Source organism: Amblyomma americanum, chromosome 7, assembly GCF_052857255.1.
Source record: "Amblyomma americanum isolate KBUSLIRL-KWMA chromosome 7, ASM5285725v1, whole genome shotgun sequence".
In the NCBI taxonomy this organism is placed as follows: domain Eukaryota; kingdom Metazoa; phylum Arthropoda; class Arachnida; order Ixodida; family Ixodidae; genus Amblyomma; species Amblyomma americanum.
In genome coordinates this window covers 149,552,902-149,576,919 of record NC_135503.1, presented here as the reverse complement: position 1 = coordinate 149,576,919, position 24,018 = coordinate 149,552,902, and the positions used below count along the sequence as shown (strand labels likewise).

The 24,018-nt window shown below is 50.9% G+C and overlaps 1 pseudogene; it reads left to right on the top strand.

The window, feature by feature from the left end:
• Window positions 1-23,524, top strand: LOC144098167 (uncharacterized; annotated as a pseudogene).
• Window positions 23,525-24,018: the final 494 nt, after the last annotated feature.

Here is a 24,018-nt window from a genome sequence, read left to right as displayed (position 1 = left end):
ATGCCGCTGCTTGGAATCGAGAGTGAGGCCCTCCGTGAGCTTGTCAGGAGCATTGTGCGCGAGGAGCAACAGAAGCTTCGCCCTGTCGAGCAACACCCGGGTGTCGGAGCCATCTCGGATGTCATTCGCGACGAAGTCCGTCGAGCGGTGCAGCCAATGGCCGGACCAGCCGCTGCCTGATCCGCATGTCATGTCGTACAGTGAAGCTTTGCGCAGCTCTTCGCTAGCACCACCGGCGTTTTGCTCCCTGCTCCTTCTGCTCCGTATCAGCGCTTTTCGACTTCGCCTGTCCTCTCAGACGCGCGACTACCCCTCAGCAAAGCACACGCGTGGCGCACATCGAACAACCGGCCCCTGTGCTTCCACTGCGGTGAAGCCGGCCACATACTGCGCCACTACCCGTATCGTCGGATGGGCATGTGAGGGTTTCACCAGACGCACCCCGGCCACGCTATGGTGAACGACCCCGTGACATCGAGCAGTACCTATCGGCCGGCGTCTTCCCTGCGCCTTCACCACAGCGCCCGTCCAGGTCGCCGTCGCACCATCGGTTCTCTTCCCCAGGTCGCCCGCTGCCCATCCGGCAGTCCTGTAGTCCACGCCGGGAAACCTGAAGACGGCGACCTCTGGGGGTAGGGCCGCCGTTGCTCCTCAATTCGAACCAGATTCTCCGCTCGCCGACTTGACCTTCAACCCGATCTTCCAGCTGCTTCAACCCCCTTCCGACGCCCAGCTCTGCTCGACGCCCCATTTCTACGAACAACTCGACCCTCCTCTCCGGAACCTTCCACTGCGCGCGTTCTAGAAAATGAGGTTGTTTCAGCCGAAATACCAGTCCCGCTGCCTTCATCGATACCGGCGCAGATTTATCAGTTATGAGTCGTGGTCTTGCTACCCTCTTGAGAAAAGTGCTGATACCCTGGCAAGGCACACAAATTCGGACCGCTGGCGGTCACGTGGTGATGCCGCTCGGCGTCTGCACCGCTAGGATTGAGATTCGTGGTATCATCTTCACTGGTTGCTTCATTGTGCTGGCTGAGTGCTCCAAGGACCTGACCCTCGGTTTCGATTTTCTTCGCGAAAATAGGGCTGTCATCGACCTCTGCGAACTCATGGTGACATTCTCCGCTCCATGCACCGTAGCCGACGACAGTGCGCCAGGAATACCCGTTTTTCGCGTGTCCAGCGACCACTTCATTCTACCACCGCGTGCCAGCTTATTCGTTACGGCGGACTGCGACAACCCCCGCGCGTCCAACGGCATCGCAGAAGCAATCTGGTCTTTACTGCTGAGCCAACAAGTCTGCATCGCAGGGGGCGTCATCGCCTTGCAGAACCAGTGAACTGAGCTCCTGGTTACGAACTTTAGCGCCGAATACCGCCACTCGGCAAAAGATATAGCCATCGCCTATTTCGATAAAATTAGCGAGCCCGCCACCCACTTCGCGTTGTCAACGTCCAGGGACACCCCTCCAGGAGGACCTAGATGGACAGTTAAGGCTGACGTGAACCCTGATTTGAACACTGTTCAGCATCGCCGCTTGCAAACCATCCTTCACTCTTTTCATGACTGCTTTGCGACCACGTCTAAAGTCAGGCAGACGTCCATAACGAAACATCGCATCATAGTTGAAGACAGTGAGCGGCCTATTCGTCCGCACCCCCATCGAGTGTCGGCGAAAGAACGTGAGGCGATACGACAGCAGGTGGACGAAATTCTCCTGAATGATGTCATACAGCCGTGTACAAGCCGATGGGCTTCGCCCGTTGTGCTGGTCGCCAAAAAGGACAGGACGCGGAGATTTTTTTGTCGACTATCGAAGACTTAACAAAATTACCAAAAAGGACGTTTACCCGTTACCTCGAATCGATTACTCTCTCGACCGGCTGCGTCATGCCCGCTACTTTTCTTCTCTTTACCTCCGCAGTGGGTACTGGCAGATTGAGGTAGATTAACGGCACCGCGTGAAGACAGCGTTCGTTTTTCCTGACGGGTTGTACGAGTTCAAGATGCTCCCCTTCGGCTTGTGTTGTGCTTTTTCCACCTTTCAAAGAATGATGAACACTGTCCTCGTTGGCCTCAAATGGCAGTCCTGCCTCGTCTACCTTGATGATGTTCTCATTTTTTCTGCCACCTACGACGAGCATCTCAAGTGCAGTACTGGAGGCCATACGATCGGCTGGCCTCTCGCTCAAGTCAGAGAAATGTCACTTCGCGTTCCAACGGCTGAAGTTCCTGGGTCATATCGTGAGCGCTGAATGTGTTAGCCCTGACCCCGACAAGACGCCTGCCATCTCTGCGTTTCCGACCCCAACAGATAAGCATGCTGTGTGCCATTTTTGGGTCTCTGCGCCTATTACCGACGTTTTGTGCGAGTTCTCCCGACCAGCCGAGCCTCTAACTCGCTTGACAAAGGACGACCAACCTTTCATCTGGGCCCAAGAACAGCAGACAGCCTTCGACGACCACAAGAACCGCCTCCAAGCTACGCCCATTCTTGGCCACTTCGACGAAGTGGCGGACACAGAACTACACACCTATGCCAGCAACGTTGGTCTGTGTGCCATCCTTGTTCAGTGGCAAGATGGTGTTGAGTGCGTGATTGCTTATGCAAGCCGCACTCTGTCGTGGTGTGAAGCGAATTATCCTACCACGGAAAAGGAGTGCCTTGCTGTCGTTTGGGCGGTAACGAAATTTCGGCCATACTTGTATGTTGCGCATTTCCAGTCTTGAGCGATCACCACTTGCTTTGTTGGCTCGCGAACCTTAAAGACCCATCGGGGAGGCTGGCGCGTTGAAGTCTCCGCTTGCAAGAAATCGATGTTACCATCGTGTACAAGTCTGGCCACAAACACAGCGACGCAGACTGCCTGTCCCGTGCTCCTCTCCCCTACACGATTGCTGACACGGAAGACGATCCCGCTTTTCTTGGCGCTTTAACCACGTCCGTCCTTGCTCAACAACAGCGATATGACGCCGAGCTACGACCCCTTATAGAGTACCTCGACGCCGCCCCGCTTCTTCACACGCGGGCTATCGTCGTTCTGCTTGCGCGGTGGCATCCTCTACAAGAGCAATTATGGTCCCACGGAGGCTCCGTACCTGCTTGTGGTCGCAATGTTGCTTCGAGACGAAGTTCTGCACGCATGCCACGGCGACCTTTCTTCGGCCACCTCGACTTTCCTCGCACGTTGCCGCGGATACGGCAAAACTATTACTGACCCCTGCTTGCTACAGTTTCCCAGCACTACGTTAAGTCTTGCCGCGAGTGGCAACCTCTGAAGCCGACCGACCTATTGAAACCCATTGATCCGCCTCGAATCCCTTTCCACCAGGTCGGCATGGACATGCTGGGACGATTTCCGACATCTTCATTGGGCAACAGGTACATTATAGTTGCCACCGACTACCTCACCCGGTATTGTGAGACGAAAGCCCTTCCCTGTGGCACCGCTGCCGAAATTGTGAACTTTGTCATCTTTAACATTGTACTCCATCACGGTGCTCCTGCCGTCGTTTTAACTGAACGCGGCCCGGCTTTTACATCAGCCCTTACTAAGGAAGTTGTGCGTCTCAGTGGCACCAGTCACCGTCGAACCACTGGCTACCATCCTCAAACAAATGGACTGACTGAGCTACTCAATAAGACCATTGCCGACATGCTTTCCATGTACGTCGACACCGACCATAAGAACTGGGACCAGATGTTTCCTTACGTCAAGTTCGCATATAACACTCCTTTTCAAAAGACGACGCGCTTCACGCCGTTCCGTTTGGTGCACGGTCGCGATGCCACGACTATGCTGGACGCAATGTTACTGCCAGACGTTGCACGTCCCTCCGTCGCTGGCGCTGAAGAGTTCGTTCGGCACGCAGAAGCCGGCCGCCAGCTAGCTAGACAGCGAACCCGTACCCAGCAGGAAAGCGACACTCAACGTTAACACCTTCATCACCGGGCGGTGCTTTACCACCCTGGCGATCAAGTTTTGGTTGGGACCCCAATCCGTCTGCGGGGTCTCTCCAAAAAACTTCTGCGCCGCTACTTCGGACCCTACGAGGTACTCCGAAAACTTAGTGACGTAAACTACGAAGTGCTCCCGCAAGAGTCTGTTCGCTCCTCCAGGCGGCATCCGAAATCGTCCACGTTGCCGGGATGAAGCCCTACTACGCCCGCTAGGAATTATTCTGCCAAGTCCGGCACCACAGACTTTATTCCGGATTTCCGTGATTCCGAGAGGAGGGGAGGGGAAATGCCACAGTGTTAGCCATTTCCTGACGCCGCCATGCGGTGGGACAGCACCCGCTGGTCGTCTGTCTTCCCCGGCTCATACGTTAGCTCGCTGAGTGTGTCTGCCTGGCTAGTCCTGGTGTGCCCTTCTGTCCCTTATGCCGGCTTTCGGTTACAATACCATGATCGAATTAATAGAGGCTCATCGCACCAACCAATTAGACCGCCAGAATCGCACGGAAACGGGACAACGCCTACTGCGACAGCTTCGTCTCAATCCACCCATTCCCATCTTAACATGTCCTACACCTTACATTATTTATCTGCGCACGCAGGATCACATATATCAGAAGCCCCTACCATGCAATATGAGCGCTAGCCTTTATCAGGGTACGCGGCAGGCTCGAACGAGCTATTACACCAAAGCTTACAGCAACCGTTCCGATATCCTTTATGCTGACGCGGCAGAAAGTTCTAAAGTGACATTTTTCATGGCAGTCGCAGCTTATGAAGACGGCACAGTGGCGGCCGCCGCCACTATCCGAAGTAATTCGCCTGCAGAGGCGGAAGCAGCCACCATCGCACTTGCGCTGGCCGATTCCACCATTGACAAAAACATAACCGAAATTTGCACAGATTCCTAGGCCGTATACCGCCACCACTTAAAGGGCGTGCCGGCGCCGGCTACACAACGTATTCTTGCCACAGCCACCTCTCTCGACCGAACGGTCACTCTGTCGTGGATCTCTGGGCATGCCTCGATCCCCGGTAATGAGCGCGTTCATGCGCTGCCCCAAGAACTCTCCTCCCGAACTGCGGACGATCAGGCACCCAACCCTGCGCAAGACGCCCCATCGGTTTTTTATGCATTTTGACACGGTGCATTCCGCATGTCCACTTAGCGCTGACCTGAATCACGCGCCACCTCAAAAAGAGGAAGTGGAGGTGACAGTGATCTGGAGCTGTGGTCCGGACTGTTCGACGAAGCCCGCCGCTGTCTCTTGTAATCAGTGATCTCCCGCATTCACGCGTGACAATATCATCAAATCACCACACTGAAATAGCCGCATGACAACGCCACCACCCCACAGTATCTTGTCTCTCTTATCCAGCGCCACATGGCGAAAATTATAGACGGGTTGCTTTATTTCACCCTACCGTCTGTCATGCTTTCATCCCACCTTCCCTTCTCATTGTACATTGTAACACCTGTGGCGTGCCCAGATCTATAATTTTCCCCTACCTTTGGGAATGTATTTCACCAAAGGCAGTACACCCCCATCCCCAATACCACTCATTCTTCCCGAAAGGCTGCTTTGTGAACTGCTCAGCCCGCCTGCGAGAAATGCCTGTTGGATCGGGCTTTATATGAAGCACAAGCCCGTGGACTCCTGCACCAGTAGGGGACCACCTTGGAAGATCATTTTTTTTGTCAAACAAAAGTTGTTTCCATCCATTAATCCACCTCCCTTCGGTGTAAAATTTTCTGTATGAGGAATTAAAGATGGTGGCCCCCATATTAAATCTATATTGCAACCCAATTGATGATTGATTGGTGACGTAATTCATTAGTATATCGAATTGGTGATTGATTGGTGACGTCATTGATATATCCAAGATGGCAGCCAATTAAAGACGTCACCGATCAATCCAAGATGACCGGCGGCTTAGGAAATCAATAGCCACCCAAGTTATGATTGATTGGTGACGTGAGCGATGTATATAATTGGTGATTGATTGGTGACGTCACTTATAATACGGCTAACGCCCGTTACTGCAACGTCTTCCAGATGGTGGCGGAATCATTTTTTTCAGTTTGACTTCCTGAAATTATCTGCAGAGTTTGCGCGTCATTTAGAACCGGATTTGGCTCCATATTTCCCCACACGACGAACAATAATACAGCTGCAAATATCACCGAAGCTATATTAAATATATATTCTCTTGTGTAAGCACCTTTAATGTCGTTTCGAAGAAAGCAAGACGTTTAAGAAATAAAAATGCCTACGAATGTGTGTGTGTCAGTATAAGGCTATCTATGAAAACCGCAAGTCTGTCGACCGCAAACGTAGACAGGGAGATGTAGATCATCGGTTTCGACCACTGTTAACCAGAGCTGAACCACCAGCAGTTTTGAGGCCTCATCATGCAGTTGCCCCTTGGATAGGGGGATGCGGCTGGTCGGCAGCCGTAGCTGTCGCATGCCACAATTTTCGGTGCCTTGAAGACGTGGCACGCGACTGAGGCGCTAAGCCTAGCGGTGGCAAGGCCTGCGCCGGCCGCTTTCGGGGATTCCCCGGCTTTGGCGGCCCCAGGCCAAGTCACCGGCTACGATCCAACCTCCCTAAGGATCGTAAAAATGGAAACTGCGCAAAATGAGGAGCCTTTTCCCAGCGATTAAGAATATTTTCATGATATGCTCCGCGTATGGCGCGGACGTAAGAAGAAGGCGGCCTCCACGGACGCCGACGCTGACGCCGCCAAGCAGCCGGTGGCGGGCCGCTGTGTAAATGCACAGGGCGAACACGCGCCACTTGCAGCCTTGAAACAAGCCAAACTGCCCCGTTGGCAGCCCCAGCATACGCGGCACATATGGAAACAAGACATTATCGTGGTGCTGAAGCCACGAGACAAAATCGACCTGAAGGCAACATTAGGTCCACGTCAATCCGGCGCTGCCATTCGCAGCATCCTCAGGGACGCGGCAAGTGCGGGACACGTGTGGGATCAAAATGTTCTGGCGTGTACACTTAATCGGTCGATGCTGCAGAGAAGCTGCTCCGGGACATCATGCTGCTGGTCGGAGGCCGCAAGCTACCGTTCAGAGGCCAACCTAAGCTCCCTCTAGACTTCTGCAAGAGCGCCATTACGGTCTCCCTGGACGATACGTCTAAATACTGTGAAGCACAAACTCAACGAGGACCCTAACGTGGTGTCTGTGCGCAAACTGGGGAGTACCCCCAATTCTCGCGATCAACTTTGTGGGGACAAGGGCTCCATGGACAGTGCTCTATAGCTCCGAGCGGCTTCCTGTCCGCTTGTACAAGAAGACGATCCTTGCCTGCCCTCGCTGTGGCACGGTGGGGCATTGGGTCGACGCCTGCCCGCGGCCGCAGCCTGCACGCTGTGAACGCTGGGGGGCTCAGGTTACTGCGGCTCCTGACGGCGGCCCAGCGGAACATCAGTGCTACCCGTGCTGCCTCATCTGAGGAGGCAGTCATCCCACTGGGGCGGCTGGCTGCGCGGGAAAGTACAGCATGGTCATCAAGCTGGTACTTCCAATCACCCCAAAGCAGAAGCAGACGCCTGTACTCAAGCAGGTCCCGACGCCCAAGACCGGATCCAAGCAGGCTCCGGCACCCAAGCACGCACCCAAGAAGGCTCATTCCCGGCCGCCCAAGTCTGTAATGTCCGGGAACACGACAAGGCCTATGGTCTACAAAGCCGGGGATTTCTCGCCCCTGGCACGAGGTCAAACTCAGGTGAGCATTTGGAGTGTGGTAGTCTTTGGGTCCTTATGCCTCATTGCGAACTTAAAGAAAAGGTCTCTGGATACCTTCTTTCCTCGACATAATCCGCCCTACATCGGCAGGTACCAAAGCTCAGGCGCCAAAGCCAAACTGTCGCCCATAAAATTCAGGAACTGGAAGCCAAGCAGGCCGGGCCGTCTGAGCCGATGCAGAACACTGAGCCAGAGAGTAGCGATGACGGTTCCTCTATATCATTTTGCCTCAGTAGCGTCTCGCGGCGGACCGCGGACAGAGTGGTCGAATTCAGCGCCCGTTGACGCTGGCCGCTTCGGGGCCCTGGAGCTTAGAGCTGAGCAATTGGAGGAAAGGGTGGCAGCCCTTCCGAACCAAATCATGATAGCGATCCGCGAATCCTTTCATGATATGTTCAGGCCCACATTTGCTTAAAAGCTTCCAGACATTCCTGGGTCAGCTCCCAAATAAAAAATACTGTCTGCTGCTACCCTCCGCAGCTAAGGCGTAAAACAGCTCCCCACCAGGCAGCGGAAGAAATTGGTTCCGGCCCGCTGGCCGCGCGGCTAGTGCAGCGCCTGGCTGTGGCTACGCCGGTCCAGGACTGAGTTGGTCCCAGCACCGTAGAGAAAGAAACAACAGATAAACATCAATAAGGCTTGCCAACCTGCACGTCCAGCTAACAAATTAGAACAATTAGAGATCATTCAATGGAACTGCAGGGGCTTCAGAGCCTGGACGAAACGGTCACACCTCCACTCTACCTGCAGTCTCTCGGAGACATGCCGGCTCTTCTTAGTCTGCAGAAGCTCGGTAATGGTGCTAAATTCTCTGGGTATAGCTCGTTTCAGGGGGGGGGGGGGAGGGCTCGACCTGCATCATGGTGCATAAGACGTACACCGCGCTCCATGTCGACCTGGACCTAGAAAGTTGAGCAGGAAGGCACGATGATCAGGGTTCTGCTTTTCAGGCGCCGCGACCGGTCAATACATGTACTCAACGTATACTGCCCCCACATAAGCCGCGCGTTACTTTGAACGAAATATTCCATCGCGCACTCAAATTTGCAGACCAGAAACCTCTGGTGGTCGTTCTGGATTTCAACGCCCCCAGCCTTCACTGCGGCGTTGAGTCACTTCGAGAAAGCCAGGGGACATAAGATGGCAGAGCTCATTCCACCCGTCGTCGTACGTTGCTCACGGACGCGGCTTGTCAAGATGTGTGGGCAACTCGGTGACCCGTGACACGTGTCTTAACTTATCTCTTGTTAGAAACACTAGAGACGCTACCTGGGAGAACCTGGGGGATTCCCTTGGCAGCGACCACTACCTTCTCCGCATCACACTTTTGTCGAAGGCAGCCCGCAGAAACAGCCGACAGGCCAAATTGGCGAATTGGCACCAATTTCTAACTCATGACATCCCTCCTGTGCTACTCTCCGACGGATATGCGGAGTGAGCAAACGTGTCACCAGCGTACAGAAGCAACATACGCAAACACATCCCACTACCGACGAGATTTCCGCAGTGGACAATTACCTCCATCTCTGGGAGGCGCCCCGGAACTTAACAAGACGGCGGAAGAAGCAAAAGACGAATTGCAAGCTTAGAGCTCGCATTGCGGAACTTACGGAGCAGGCTGCGGTATATGCCGCACAGCTCGCAGAATCCAATTGGGTAGAACACTGCAACTCTGCCGCGCGTCAGATGAGCACGAAGGGGACTTGGCGTCTCTTTTGCAGCCTCTTCGACCCTGCTAGAACGAAAGGGGAGATGCAAAAACTCCTACAGCGGGCTGTCAACATGTACCAAGGTATGACGGCGCAACTTGCGGGCACTTTGTGCAACAGGTATCTCTGCCACACAGATGACCCGGATGGGCCCGAGTACGCGCATTCCGGCAAACCAAATCAAGACTTAGACATCCCTTTTGCTTTGCATGACCTTAAGGCGGCCCTGGCTAAAATGCGCTGAGGTACAGCCCCAGGTCAGGATCGCATAACAGTGAAACTGTTGGCCTATCTCCATTTGCTACAATACATAAATCAGATCTTAGATAGACGCCCACTCCATCCCGAATGGAAAACTTCGCTTTCAAATTCCATCCCCAAAACAGATAAAGCTGCGAATACAGATAACCTGAGACCCATCTCAATGATCTCGTGTGTGGAAAGCTTACGGAGACGATGGTACGTGATCGCCTCTCTCCATATACGCAGGGTAAGTGCCTCTTTGCAGACACTATGTTTGGGTTCCACCCGCACATGTCTGCACAAGATGTCCTCCTCTAACTACACAGGAACATAATACGACCCACAGCCATGCAACGAAATGATAAGGCTATCCTCACCCTAGATCTTAACCGGCTTTTGACACTGTTTAAACGCAACAGCATACTGTCTAGCCTGAACACCACCTACTGCGGGGCGAAAGTTTTCGCCTATGTCAGAGACTTTTCTCTGCGCGTCAGGCACGGCTCGGGATCGAGGACGAAGAATACGGCCCGTACACTATATGGGTACATGGAGTACATCACAGGGGGCGGCGTTATCACAGCTCCTTTTCAACATCGCGTTGATGCCCCTTCCTGGCCAACTGGCTCAGGTGGAGGGCATAAAGGATGCGCTCTACGCAGACGATATTAGTCTGGACCACTGAGGGGAGCCTTGGGGAGATGGAGGACCGCCTTCATCAGGCCGCCTCCATAGTCAACGCCTATGCTGCCGACTGAGGTCTCCAATGTGCTCCAGCAAAATCAGAGCTTCTTCATGTCAGGGCAAATCACAAGGACAACACGTGTCTACACATCTCTCTGTTGGGGGGTCCCACCAGAGAAGTGGCAGAGCTCAGGATCCTGGGCCCCTTTATCAATAAGAGGCTTAGGTCGGACTCTACTATATCGAAACCAAAGCGCATCGGCGAATAAGTAGGGCGCATGATCCACCGCGTTTCCAACAACCGGGATGGTCTGCGGGTCAGGGACGCGCTACGGCTCGCCCATGCTTTCGGGGTCAGCCGGATCCTCTACGCCGTGCCGTACCTTCGCATCACCAAACAGGATGACGAGCGCATTGACACCATCATCAAGAAGGCGACAAAGCGAGCACTGGACCTCCCGGTGGCTAACTCCGACGCCAAATTGAAAGCGTTTGGGTGCTAAACTCCTACCAGGAATTGCTGGAAGCCGACCTCGTGTAAGAATAGACGCGGCTCTCACAGACGGCTACTAGGCGCCGCCTGCTAGACCACTTACACATCCAACACATATACATTCCAGAGGGGATGGATAACATCCCTGTGCTGTGGCGCCATATGCTCTGGGTGGCTCCTCTCCCGTGTAACATGTACACGACTTCACACGAAGGCAGACGACAAGCGCGGGCTCGCTCGTTCGAGAGGCAATATGGATCGAGAAACGGCTTCTACTACGCGGACATCACAGAGCCGTCGTCCACGGGATTCTACACGGCTGATGCAGTCCGCCGAGGAATGAATATCGATGGGCTATACGTTCGAGCCCCTAATTCAATACTGGCGGAGGAAGTCGCCATACCTCTCGCTGCCATGGATTCAAAATCGAGAACTGTAATCGAGGACTCTCGAGGGGCCTGTGAACACTATCTAGCAGGGGAGATATCAGCCCTTGCCTCCCAAATTCTAAGACGGGCTGCTGCCTTACATTTGGTGGAGGCGCTGGGTATATATCCTCTCGCCCTGAAACTCCGCAACCGAACGCTACCTCCTACCACGATGCCTAACCATCAAGCCGTACAAGTCAGCCCGGCCGACGTCGTCTGTGCTGGTTCTCTCCGCCAGCGAGGCCCCGCTATCTTCAGTGGCACGGACGACCATGATGTTGAGGATTGGCTCATATCGTATGAGCGGGTGAGCTCATTCAACAAGTGGGACGCGGAAACCAAACTGAACAATGAGGTTTTCTATCTGACGGGCGTGGCGAATCTGTGGTATCGGAACCACGAGGCGGACATTAATTACATCATGGTCTGTTTTCAAACGAAACTTCTAAGAGGTATTCGGCCGCCCGGCAGTCGGAAAACTCCGTGCCGAACAGCGCTTGCGTGCGCGGTCACAGCAGGTAGGCGAAAACTTCACGAGTTACATCAAGGATCGTTATGTGCAAGAGCGTGAACGCACAGATATTCGAAGCTGATAAGATCAGGCATATTCTCAAGGGCACTGATGACGACGCCTCTCACATGTTGGCGCGAGAACTGCGCACCGTCGCGGCAGTCGTCACCATGTGTCAGAGCTTCAGCGAACTATGCAAGCAAGGGGCTCTGACACGCGAACACACTACAAACGTCGACTCGCTTGCTGGCCTGAACGATGCAAGAGACCAGTCATCGCTCTTGCCACAAATCAAGAGCTTCATCCGTGAAGAAGTTGCTCGGCAGCTCTCGCTTATTTCACACCATCAAGAGCCACCACCATACATAACTCCGAATCTGCGGCACATCATTCAAGAACAGGTCGCTGAGGCACTCCCGCAAGCTCTTCAGCCCACACCACTCGCGGCCCCGCTGACATGCGGACGTCGTCACACGACCTCGGCCACCTACCTATGCTCCGTCTTCTGGTCCCGTTCAAGAGTCCGCTGCCTTTATTCTGCTGCCTGCTCATCTGCGAACCTCCTAGAACACGCCTGATTATAATCGACCCCCTGTTCAACTGGGAAACGCCTGGCGCACGCCTGACAGCCGCCCGATCTGCTAATTCTGCGGCTTGCCAGGTCATGTGGCGCGACTTTGCCGTCGACGCATGAACGTCTCCCGAATACCTCCTGAAGTTTCCGGTTACTGGTCCCAGCGTCAGTACTCACTTCCCGCCAGGCGTTCTCTGTCTTCTGAGCTCAAAGCCTTCTCTGGACGCCGTTCGCCTTCTCCACGTCGGCGCTCCATCTCTCAGATCGATGGCATCCCTCGACCACTCAAGAGCAAATCTAGATGCCACTGTTCCTGAGGCGAGAACTGCGCAGTCGTCGAAATTTGAAAGGTCCCGTTTGTCTGCCCCTAATTTAATTGAAATTTTTGTAGAGGGCGTATCTGTGATGGCGCTTGTCGCCACCGGTGCTGCGGTTTCTGTCATGGATGCAGCGCTTTGCCAAACTTTCAGGAAAGTGAAGACGCCCCTTTCTGGCCTGTCGTTACGAACTTCAAGTGCGCACCTTATCCAGCCGTTAGCAGCCTGTACTGCTCGAGTAGTCATAGAAGACATTCTATATTTGGTTAGTTCATCGTTCTGCCGTCGTAATCGCATTTGATCATCTTAGGCTGGGACTTCCTATCGCTCCATGACGCGGTAAGCGACTCTGCCCGGGCTCAAATAGCACTCTCTACTTTGCCGAATCCCGTGCCAGAGACTGAAATTGCTGCTGCCCCTGTTTCTGCCAAAACTTTTGTCGCCAACAGTACCGTTATTCCTGCGTGCTCTTCCGTGATTGTGCCTCTCTCCGGTGCTTCTGTTCGCGATGCCAGTGTCCTCTTCACGCCGTCTCCTACTTTTATGGGCCGCCATTGCCTGCCACTGTCTTATGCCCTGCTCACTTTCTCCGCCGGCCTTACCGCACTGTGGGTCTTCAATCCGTTTTCAAGCCCCTTCGCTTTGCTCCGCGGAGATTGCGTCGGCACCGTGCAGCTCTTTGATTCTGTTTTCAACACCCCGACGCTGCCGCAGAATCACCGCCGTTCGCCATGGACGCCCTCAGCTCATCTACTCCTGCGCCCGCCCCATTGTCGACCGACCAACTACTTCGCTCTATTGACGCCACTCTACCTCCAACTAAGCGAACCCAGCTTCTTGTGCTTCTTGAGGAGTTTCGCTCCTCCTCCGATTGCCACCAACGCGTTTTGGGATGTACGTCGAATGTCGAGCATCGCATTGACTCCGGCGCCCATGCCCCTCTGCGACAGCGCCCATATCGTATTTCCGCCACTGAACGACGGGTTATTGAAGAACAGGTAGACATCATGCGTCAGGGCGGCGTTATTCAGCATTCCACCAGCCTCTGGGCCTCCCAGGTTGTCCTCGTCAAGAAGAAGGATGGCTCCGTTCGATTTTGCGCCAATTGCCACCGCATTATTAAGATCATACGCAAACACGTCTACCCTCGGCCCCTATTAATGACGCTCTGGGCTGTCTTTTCTGCCCTTGATTTGAGCTCTGGTTATTAGCACGTCTCATGGCAGCTGCAGATCATTCCAAAACCGCGTTTGTGACCCCTGACGGCCTCTACGGGTTTACCGTCATGCCTATCAGCCTTTGTAAGGCTGCTGCTACTTTGGAGCAAATGATGGATACCATTTTGCGTGGCCTCAAGTGAAAGATGTGCCTGTGCTACCTGGACGATATCGTTATCTTTTCACCCGGCTTCCAAACGCTTCTATCTCGCCTGCGGGGCGTCTTGAAATGCCTCACAAACGCCCGCCTGCAGCTGACGTTAACAAAATGCACCTTTGGAGCCTATGAACTGATATTTAGGTCAGGTTGCGTCGAAAGACGGTGTACGCCCTGACCCCGAAAAATTTCGTGTCGTGACTGAATTCCCCAAACCTTTCACCACTAACGAACTTCGCAGCTTCCTAGGGCTCTTCTCTTATTTTAGACGTTTCATTCGCAGCTTTGCCTCAATTGCTGCCCCTTTCACTCAGCTACTAGGCGCCAATGTAGATTTTTCGGCTTGGTCAGTCGCATGCAACGACGCCTACAACACCTTGCTTCGTCTCCTCACGGCACCACCCATCTTGCGCCACGGCGACCCGGCGATCCGGCTGAAGTTCACACGGATGCCAGTAGTATTTGTCTCGGTGCAGTGCTCGCCCAGAACAAATATGGATACGACGAATATGTCGTTGCCTATGCCAGCCGCGCACACTTGCCAAGGCTGTCTCACTACTCTGTGACTGGAAAAGAATGCATCGCCATTTTGTGGACTTTAGGCAAGTCTCGCCCTTACGTGTACGGCCGTCCTTTCGAAGTCGTTACGGATCATCACGCCCTTTGTTGGCCTTCTTCATTGAAAGATCCTTCCGGTCACCTTGGGCGAAAGGCGCTGCGTCTTCAAGAATATAACATCCGAGTCGTCTACCGGGCGAGCCGCAAGCTTCAGGATGCCGACGCCTTGTCTCGCTCCCCGCTCCCCGCCCAACTTGCCAGCCTCTGCGGAATCGGAGCCTCTGAATCTCCCACCGTCAGTGACATGCCTTCTTGACAGCGCAAGGATCCCTGGATTCGGGCTCTTCTCGACTTTCTCCCCGACCCATCGGCGGTTACACCATCCCGCGCGCTGCGCCGTCAAGCTTCCCATTTGAGGATCAGAGATAACCTGCTTTATCGCCGTAATTATGATTATGATGGACGAAAATGGCTCCTCGTCATTCCTCACTACCTCCAGTCCTATATCTCCTCATGTTTTCACACTAGCATACAATGCGGTCACGCAGGCCTTTTCAAAACCTGCACGCGCCCCCGTCTCCGCTACTACTGGCGTGGCATGTACAATTTCGTTTAGAAATACGTACGCTCGTGCCTCTACTGCCAATGCCGCAGGACACCCACTACCCGTACTGCTGGCTACTTGCAGCCGCTATCTTGTCCGCCTCGCCCTTTCGACCGCGTTGGTATTGATTTATATGGCACCTCCCATATACTGCTTCTCGCAAACGATGGATCATTCTTGCCGTCGATCACCTCACGAGGTACGCTGAAACTGCCGGGCTATCTGCTGCCACGGCACAGGATGGGGTATCCTTTCTTCTGCATCGGTTCATCCTTCGACACGGTGCCCCTCCAGAAATACGCAGCGACAAAGACCGTGTCGTCCCATCTGATATCAAAGCTCTGCTCCGTGAGTGTAACCTCATCCATCGGACTTCCGCCGCTCACCAGCATCAGACGAACGGCCTCACTGAACGCTTTAACTCCACTCTGGGGGACATGCTGGCTTTGTATGCCGGTTCGAGCCACATGAATTGGTACCTCATTCTCCCGCATATTGCGTTCGCGAGCAATAGTGCTACGCTGTCTACGACAGGATTTTCTCCTTTCTTCCTCCTTTATGGCCGCCATTCCTCCTTTCCCATTGATACTGTTCTACCCTACCACCCTGACGCATCTGAGTGCACCACCGTTTCCGAAGCCTCTAGGGACGCCGAAGACTGCCGCCAGATCGCCCGGTCGCTCACGACAGCTACCCAGTCCATTAGAAAATGCGCCAAGATGAAGATTAAAGTTCCCAGCATTTCTCACCCGGCTCTTTTGTCTATGTATATCTCCCAGTACTCCAGGCCTCTCCCGGAAACTACTCGCTATATATCAAGGGCTGTATCGCATCTTGGAGTAAACATCTCCAGTCAACTATATTGTTGAGCCCCTGACGCCATTACCCGATCTCAGTCGCCGCGGCCGTGAGACTGTCCATATCCAGCTCCTCAAGATATACTACGACCCCGCTGTTTTGTCCTCCCCTTAAGTCGCCCGGACGGCTCTTCTGTTCGGGGGCCATTGTAAGGAAGACGACGAGCATATGCGCGAGCCGCGTGGCCATCACCTGGTGCACGCTCCTGGCTGGACTAGCTGACCTCGGACTGCGGTTGGCCCTGCTCCCGCTAACAAGCTTCTCCGAATAAACCCCAACTTACACTTTGTCAATTCTTTCTCGGATAAATTCAATTAAACTTTTTGTCGGATAAACAACAGAGACAGAATTGAAGTTCCTAAGCAGAGTCGGGCAAGTATTGTGACTGATCACTCGGCTCGAATGTTTCACTGCCATTTTATTGTTTTATTGTTTAAATTCTGGCTTTTAGTCTTTTATTTGTCAGATTGGGTTTATTAGTTATCCCTTCTAGGCCCTCCTCAGGTCGCAGATTTTTCGGTTTAAAAGTTATAGCCTCGTTTGGACCTCTTTAGCTTCTCCTTCGATTACATTTTAAGCTTGTAAGTTTGGAGGCCGTTACTCCTTGCAGCTTTGCGTTTTTTATTGTTTTATTGTTAATATTTTATTTTTCTCAGTGTTTATTGCTTTAGGCTCTTTTTGGGCAACTTCAACTCCACCTTTTATTAACGTTCTTTTGTTGTTTCGCGCGACGGCCGTTTATACCCCCTTTTATCGCCTTTCACCCCCACCTCTTCACAACTAATACATCTTTTATCCAATGACGTGATTGTCCTCTGGTTTCCACTGGCCGAGCAGCCCTCTTATCGATGTACCGCCCTCTTTTCATCGCGATATATTCTCTGTACTTCGAAATAGAAATCCACTTAATAGCCAGCGCCCATGTCTGTCTTTATTTCTTCCGGTCTATAGTCTCTTGCGCTGCTACACTACCATGCTGAGTACCGGTAAGATACAACTGTTGTAGATATTTTTCACTTGAGAAATGTTGATAAACTGCCATTAATGATCTTGGAGAAGCTGCTATATGCGCTCTATCCCATTTTTATTGTAGTTATTTCCCTCTCATGATCCGGATCGGCGGCCACTACCTGCCTTAAGTATTCCTTTACCACTTCCAGCTCCTCGCTACCAATTGTGAACTGCTGCTCCGTTGCTAGACTGTCGAACAATAGTTTGATTTCCTGCATGTTAATTTTTAGACCCACCGTTATGCTCTGCCTATCTAACTCATTGATCTTGATTTGCAGTTCATCTCCTGAGTGACTCAGCAAGTCAATGTCATCAGCGAATCGCAGATTACTTAGGTGTTCTCCATTAGCTTTTATCCCCAGCTGTTTCCAATCCAGGCCTCGGAATACCTCTTGTGACAGGCGGTGATTAGCATTGGCGAGATTGTGTCTCGTTGCCTGACACCTTTCCTTGCTGAAGTTTTATTGTGGACATTATGAAGGACTACGCTGGCTGTGCAGTTGTTATAGATATCTGCCATATTTCACATGAGAGGTTCTGCAACACTCTGATTCCGCAATGCCTGCATGACTGCTGAGGTTTCCACTGAGTCAAATGTTTTCGGGCAATCAAGGCTATATGCAGGGTGTTTCACGTAACACGAACCAAGGATTTAAAAAGGAGCTGGACTGTGCTGGATCAAATCCAAGACATGTTTTCCGTCGTATAGCGTTCACCAGAGTATTTTTAAATTCCGCTTTTTAGGGAATTAGATGAAATTAATCGTGAAATTTTTCGATTATTCATTAGAGGGTTATGTGCGTTTCCTTTAGTGTAGAGGGGTTTAAGAAAGAACCGGTAAATCTTTCTCTAGCGACGTGGTCCTTTTTTGGCATTTTAATGGGCCACAGAAAAGGATGTTAGATCTTTCCTTTAAAATGCTTGCACTATGTAGAGTACAGGCCAACGAGCGTCCATGCCGCATACGAGACCTCCTCCTGCTGCTTGCCCACCTCGCCGCGACGTGCGGTGCCGGGCTTTCGCGCCAAACCTCGCATACGACCTCACGTCGTGCAAGTGACGTCAGCAGCCGGGGTCGTCACCTGTTCACCGCGCTTAATGTTTTCAGAGGTCACGCAGCTACCAGGGCCGCGGCCCCACGCACGCGACAGCAGCCGGTGGAGGTAGGGGAGGGGCCGAGTGGGAGGGGCTGGCGGAGGTGTGCTGATGTTTTGGCATGCGAAAACTGAAGAGAGGCGAGAGAAAGGCGCCAAGACGGGGAGGTTTAAATTTTGACAGAATAAAACTAATCTTCCACAAAACGAATTAACTTTATCCCCTTCAAAGCCCTTTAAAGAATGCCCGCGAAATGCCGCGAATGCCCGCGATGATGACGGAATTATTAGTTGTATGGAATATTTATTCCCTTCCTTTAATGAGACAAATGACGTTAATGTACTGTGGACAAAGTTTAAAGACATAGTCATGCACTGTGAAAGCACCTACGTGCCTTTGAAGAAAAAGCGCATCAACAGGGAGTACCCGTGGATGGATCGTAATCTGATACATCAGAAACGCAAAATAAAACGCTCTCGAAAACGGGGTGACAGGAAACAACTTGCAAGTCTAGTACGCACTTTCAAAGATAAAGTGCGTGCTGCAAGAGATCAGTTCTTTTCTTCCACATTGACTTCTTTCATGTCAGAGCAACCAAGGAAATTCTGGCAATATTTATCTAAAGATAAAAGCGGCATCACAGAGATCAGAACATCTGGCACAGGCATTGACGATCCTTTGACCATTGCTAATGAATTTAACGCCTTTTTTCAATCGGTCTTTACCATAAACGCATCGCACGCGCACTTGCAACCTCACACGCTTCGTAATCCGATGCCCGAAGTAGACTTAAGCAAAAACGGCATCCTTAGTCTTTTACGTAATCTAGACATAAAAAAGTCATCAGGTCCGGACAAAATATCTAATGTTTTCCTTAACAGATACGCAATCTGGGTAGCAGAGTACTTATATGTAATATATAAAACATCGTTAGAATCCTGTGTGATACCAGATGACTGGCGCCTTGCAAGGATAGTTCCGATTCACAAATCTGGATCCCCTCTAGAACTAAATAATTACAGACCAGTTTCCTTAACATCCACAACTTGTAAACTGCTAGAACATATTTTATTTAAAGCGATTATAACACATTTAGAGAATAACCATTTACTTCATGCAAATCAACATGGATTTAGGGCTGGTTTATCCACAATAACACAGTTAGCTGAGATAACGGATGATTTTATGAATGAGCTGAATATGAGGGGTCAAATCGATGCAGTGTTTCTGGACTTTTCCAAAGCGTTCGATGTAGTTCCGCATGCCGATTTAGTAACTAAACTGCTCTCAATGGGCATTGCACGCAATATCATCCGTTGGATAGAATGTTATTTGTCCTCAAGAAAACAATACGTTGCTGTTAAAGACTGCGTTTCTAGTACACTGAAAGTGCACTCAGGGGTGCCACAGGGGTCAGTCCTCGGTCCCTTGTTGTTCTTAGTTTATATCAATGACATCTATTTATCTGTTCAATCGCCTGTGAAGATCCGGTTGTTTGCGGACGATTGTGTTATTTATACTAATGTAAATCATCACTCCGACCAAGTAAGACTCAATGACGCGTTGCACTCAATTAGCGTATGGTGTGAAACATGGGGACTGAAGCTAAACACTTTGAAGACGGCAGCTATTACATTTACCAACAAGAAAGAACCCTTAGATTTTGCTTATATTATTAATAATTCTTATATTCATAAAACCCAGCGAGTGAAGTATTTAGGTGTTACACTCACAAGCAATTTAAGTTGGGAACCCCATATAGAAAACGTTTGCAGCAACGCTCTAAAAAAGCTGGCATTTTTGAAACGGAAATTGCGCCGTACTTCATCAATCGTTAAGTTAACAGCATACAAAGCTCTTGTCAGACCAAAATTAGAATATGCGGATTTAATCTGGAGCCCTCATCAAAAATATTTAATCAAGAAAATAGAAAGAGTGCAAAATTTAGCTTTGCGGTTTATATACAACACATACTCGCGTTTTTCAAGCGTGTCCGTTCTTCGCGACAGGGCGAAATTGAAAAAACTAGTTCATCGCAGAATTGTATCTCGCATCAAATTTTTATATCAGCTGTACCATGGTCACTACAAAATAGCGCGTGAATGTTATTTACCCGAGCCCCCCATGCGCTCTGCTCGTACAAACCACAACAAAACAATTAAGCAACCATTAAGTAACCTTACCATCCATCAATATTCTCTTTTTCCCCATGCAATTTCACTATGGAATAAATTACCCGAAGAAGTAGTTAACGCTAATTCAATAGAATCGTTCGTTCAGCTTTCAAATAACCTTTTCTTTGACCTCTAAAATTGCCGCAATGAGAGCAGTTTCTTTTGCGTCACGCTTTTTCATTGTTATTTTGTTTACGTATTGCACTGTTGTACGTTCATGTTTATTTCTGTTACGTATAGTGTTACAATGATGTATGTACATGTTTATTGTGTTCTTAATTGCTAATTGGCAATGGCAATTTACGTTGTTGTATGTACCCACTCCTGCTTGGGCCCGAATAGGGCCTGCAGTATTTGTAAATAAATAAATAAAAAAAATGAAAAAACAGCCTGACTGCACTTGTGCGCTATCATATTTCAGCGCTCCCAACCGTGTTTTGAACAAACAAAACGTGCGCGCACAAGTAACCGGCTTCTGCTCAATTCAGCGGACTTTAATATGATAAAAAAATACGGAGCCTACGTTGAAATACACTGGTTTACTCCTTTTCTTTTCTTTTTTTGGTTGTCTACGTGATGGCTGAATAGAACCTCCCCGTGAATTGGCTTTCGATGGCCTTGTCACCTATCGCAGATCACGGCGCGCGTTTCCCATATTCAGCAAGAATGTGCTGACGCATTTTCAAAACTATGCTGAGAGCGGCCTCGGCCACCGCTCACTTCGAGGCGGTGAGCGCGCACGCTTCCTTCACGCAGGTCGCGCTTGGCATCGCTACAATACGGTAGCGCAAGAGCGCAATCACGTGGTTTTTTTTCATACTTCCTGGGCTCTCCTCAACAGCTGGAAAAACAAAGTGCCCCGTAGAAGATACGTTGATGCAAAAAACTAGATTGGTTGTTTGGTAGCCCCCTTTAAAGCTCAAAGATACGCACGTGACCCAAAAGTGAATAATATAATTTCGCAAATTTAATCTAACCTAATGAACTAATTAAGAAGAGGTATTCCAAAAGTAACCTGACGAGCGCCCCACGACGGGAAACAGTATGCCCTTGATTTCACCCAGCTCCGGTGCGACACTGTTTTTCAATCTTTGGTTCAAGTTACGTGAAACATGATATATTATGGTTGGTTCCTCTTGCTGTTGCTTCGTAATCAACGAAGGCACAGCATATTGCGTTAGGCTATTTCAGATCTTTTAAGACCTACTACGTACCAAAATGGCAGTTTATTTATGTTTTGATTGAAATGCGGGCGGTGCGGCCATGAATTAAACACGCAAAAGCGTGGTTTATATACATGGTATAGAATCATTGCGATTTCGAGAATGTTTTCAAATTGAGACATTGGGAGGGGCAAAAAATGACCGATTAAAAATCTAGAAGTAACGAGTTTATTAGGCCCGTATGGAACCCTACCAATTACCTCTCGAATTTCTCAACGGCTCCCAAATCAGGTCATTGGTCAAAAAGACGAAAGGGTGAACCCACCTTGTCTTCTCTTTTTGTGTCTCTCGGTGACTGCACCTCAGCGCAGCCATCTAATCCACTGATCTTTGCGATGCAGACGATCAACCAGCTGTTCGTCAGCCTACTGTTGCCGACCTTGGCAAGCCTTCTTTCGGGTGCGTCGTTTGACTGCGCACCACCATGCTCCAGTGACGAGCCGGGACGCTACCGCTTGCCGCTCGTCAGCTGCCCGCCCCGGATGACTGCTGCCACAACAGAGGAACAGTAGCTGCCGGCGCCGAAGGAATCTTGGACGGCCGCATCATCACGGACATCAACAGCTTCCCCCCATAGAAAAGCACCCCCGCCACCGGCACCGTTCTGTGGGCTCGGTGACTGCACCTCAGCGCAGCCCTCTAATCCGCTGATCTTTGCGATGCAGACGATCAACCAGCTGTTCGTCAGCCTACTGTTGCCGACCTTGGCAAGCCTTCTTTCGGGTGCGTCGTTTGACTGCGCACCACTATGCTCCAGTGACGAGCCGGGACGCTACCGCTTGCCGCTCGTCAGCTGCCCGCCCCGGATGACTGCTGCCACAACAGAAGAACAGTGGCTGCCGGCGCCGAAGGAATCTTGGACGGCCGCATCATCACGGACATCAACAGCTTCCCCCCATATAAAAGCACCCCCGCCACCTTCACCGTTCTGTGGGCTCGGTGACTGCACCTCAGCGCAGCCATCTAATCCGCTGATCTTTGCAATGCAGGTTAGTAAATCATATACCTTATTTGCCAAAAGATCAAGCAATTATATTCTGGTGCAGTACCCGAGCCCACAGTGCTGTGTTGCCATTGCCGCCGAGTGTGTCACTGTTGTTCATTCTTTGCTATTGTTATCAGGAGATATCGAAACTAACCCTGGTCCAAACGACAGCAGTGCAGTACTCGCGGAACTCCAGAAACTAACCGCAGGCCAAACCCAACTATTAGCCGAAGTACAAGGTCTGAAATCCCAGCTCACTACTACGGATAAAACCATAACTGATTTAAGCAATCGTATGGCCGACCTGGAAACACACTACCAAGCACTACTTCCCCTTCGAAACGACATTGAAAAGATGCAGGCTGACTCAAGCAACATGGCGCGTATAATCCAGGAACTAGAAACCCGCATAGAGGACGCTGAAAACAGGTCACGCCGTAACAATCTCATCTTCTATGGTATCCCTGACACTACTGATAGCGAAACGTGGGCAGAATCTGAAAAACTAATCATTGATGTTTGCCGTAATATCCTTCAAATAACTGTGGAACCTCACGAAATAGAAAGAGCTCATCGCCTCGGTCGTCACTCACAAGATAAACATCGTCCCATAATCGTGAAATTCACGAGTAGCAAAACTAAAGAATCCCTCCTATCAAATGGGCGAAATCTGAAAGACACGGTTTATAGTGTTGGAGAGGACTTCTCGCATGCCGTTCGTCACGCGCGAAAACAACTTGTTGCATTTGCTAAAGCCAGGTCTGCAAAATTTTCCTTGCGATTTAAAACACTTCACATCGGCTTGAACCGTTATATTTTTGACACTTCATCTAACACCGTCAAGCAACTCGCGTAGCAATCGTCCCTTCACCCTACACCAATAAAACGCCAGCGTGCGACACCCTCAAATGTTCCCTCAAATGTTCTCTCGTTTTCCGTGATATTCACTAACATCCGCAGCTTCCTCCCAAAGCGTGAACTCATATCCAATGTAATTTCGTCTTCCAGGAGCAATATACTTATACTAACTGAAACTTGGTTAAACAGTAACGTGTCCGACGCTGAAGTTTTTACTGACTTACCCGAATTCAACGTCTACCGAAACGATCGAAAAAACTCACGGGGGGGGCGGTGTTCTTGTTGCAATTCACCGAGGTATATTATGCTCTATTGCACACGTCACACAGGATATGGAATCATTATGGCTAATTATTCGCACTCCCCCTGTAACAGTACTTCTCGGCGTTTGTTATAAGCCCCCGCAGTCAAATCCAAACTTCTGTCGACATCTGAATGATACTATAAATCATCTTGTTGTTAAATACCCAAATGCGCGCATTCTCCTCTTCGGGGACTTCAATTAACCGGACATTGATTGGCAGAGTTTAGGCACTTCCTCATTAACATGGAATACAGAGGCCAAGAACTTCATTGATGTCTGTTTAA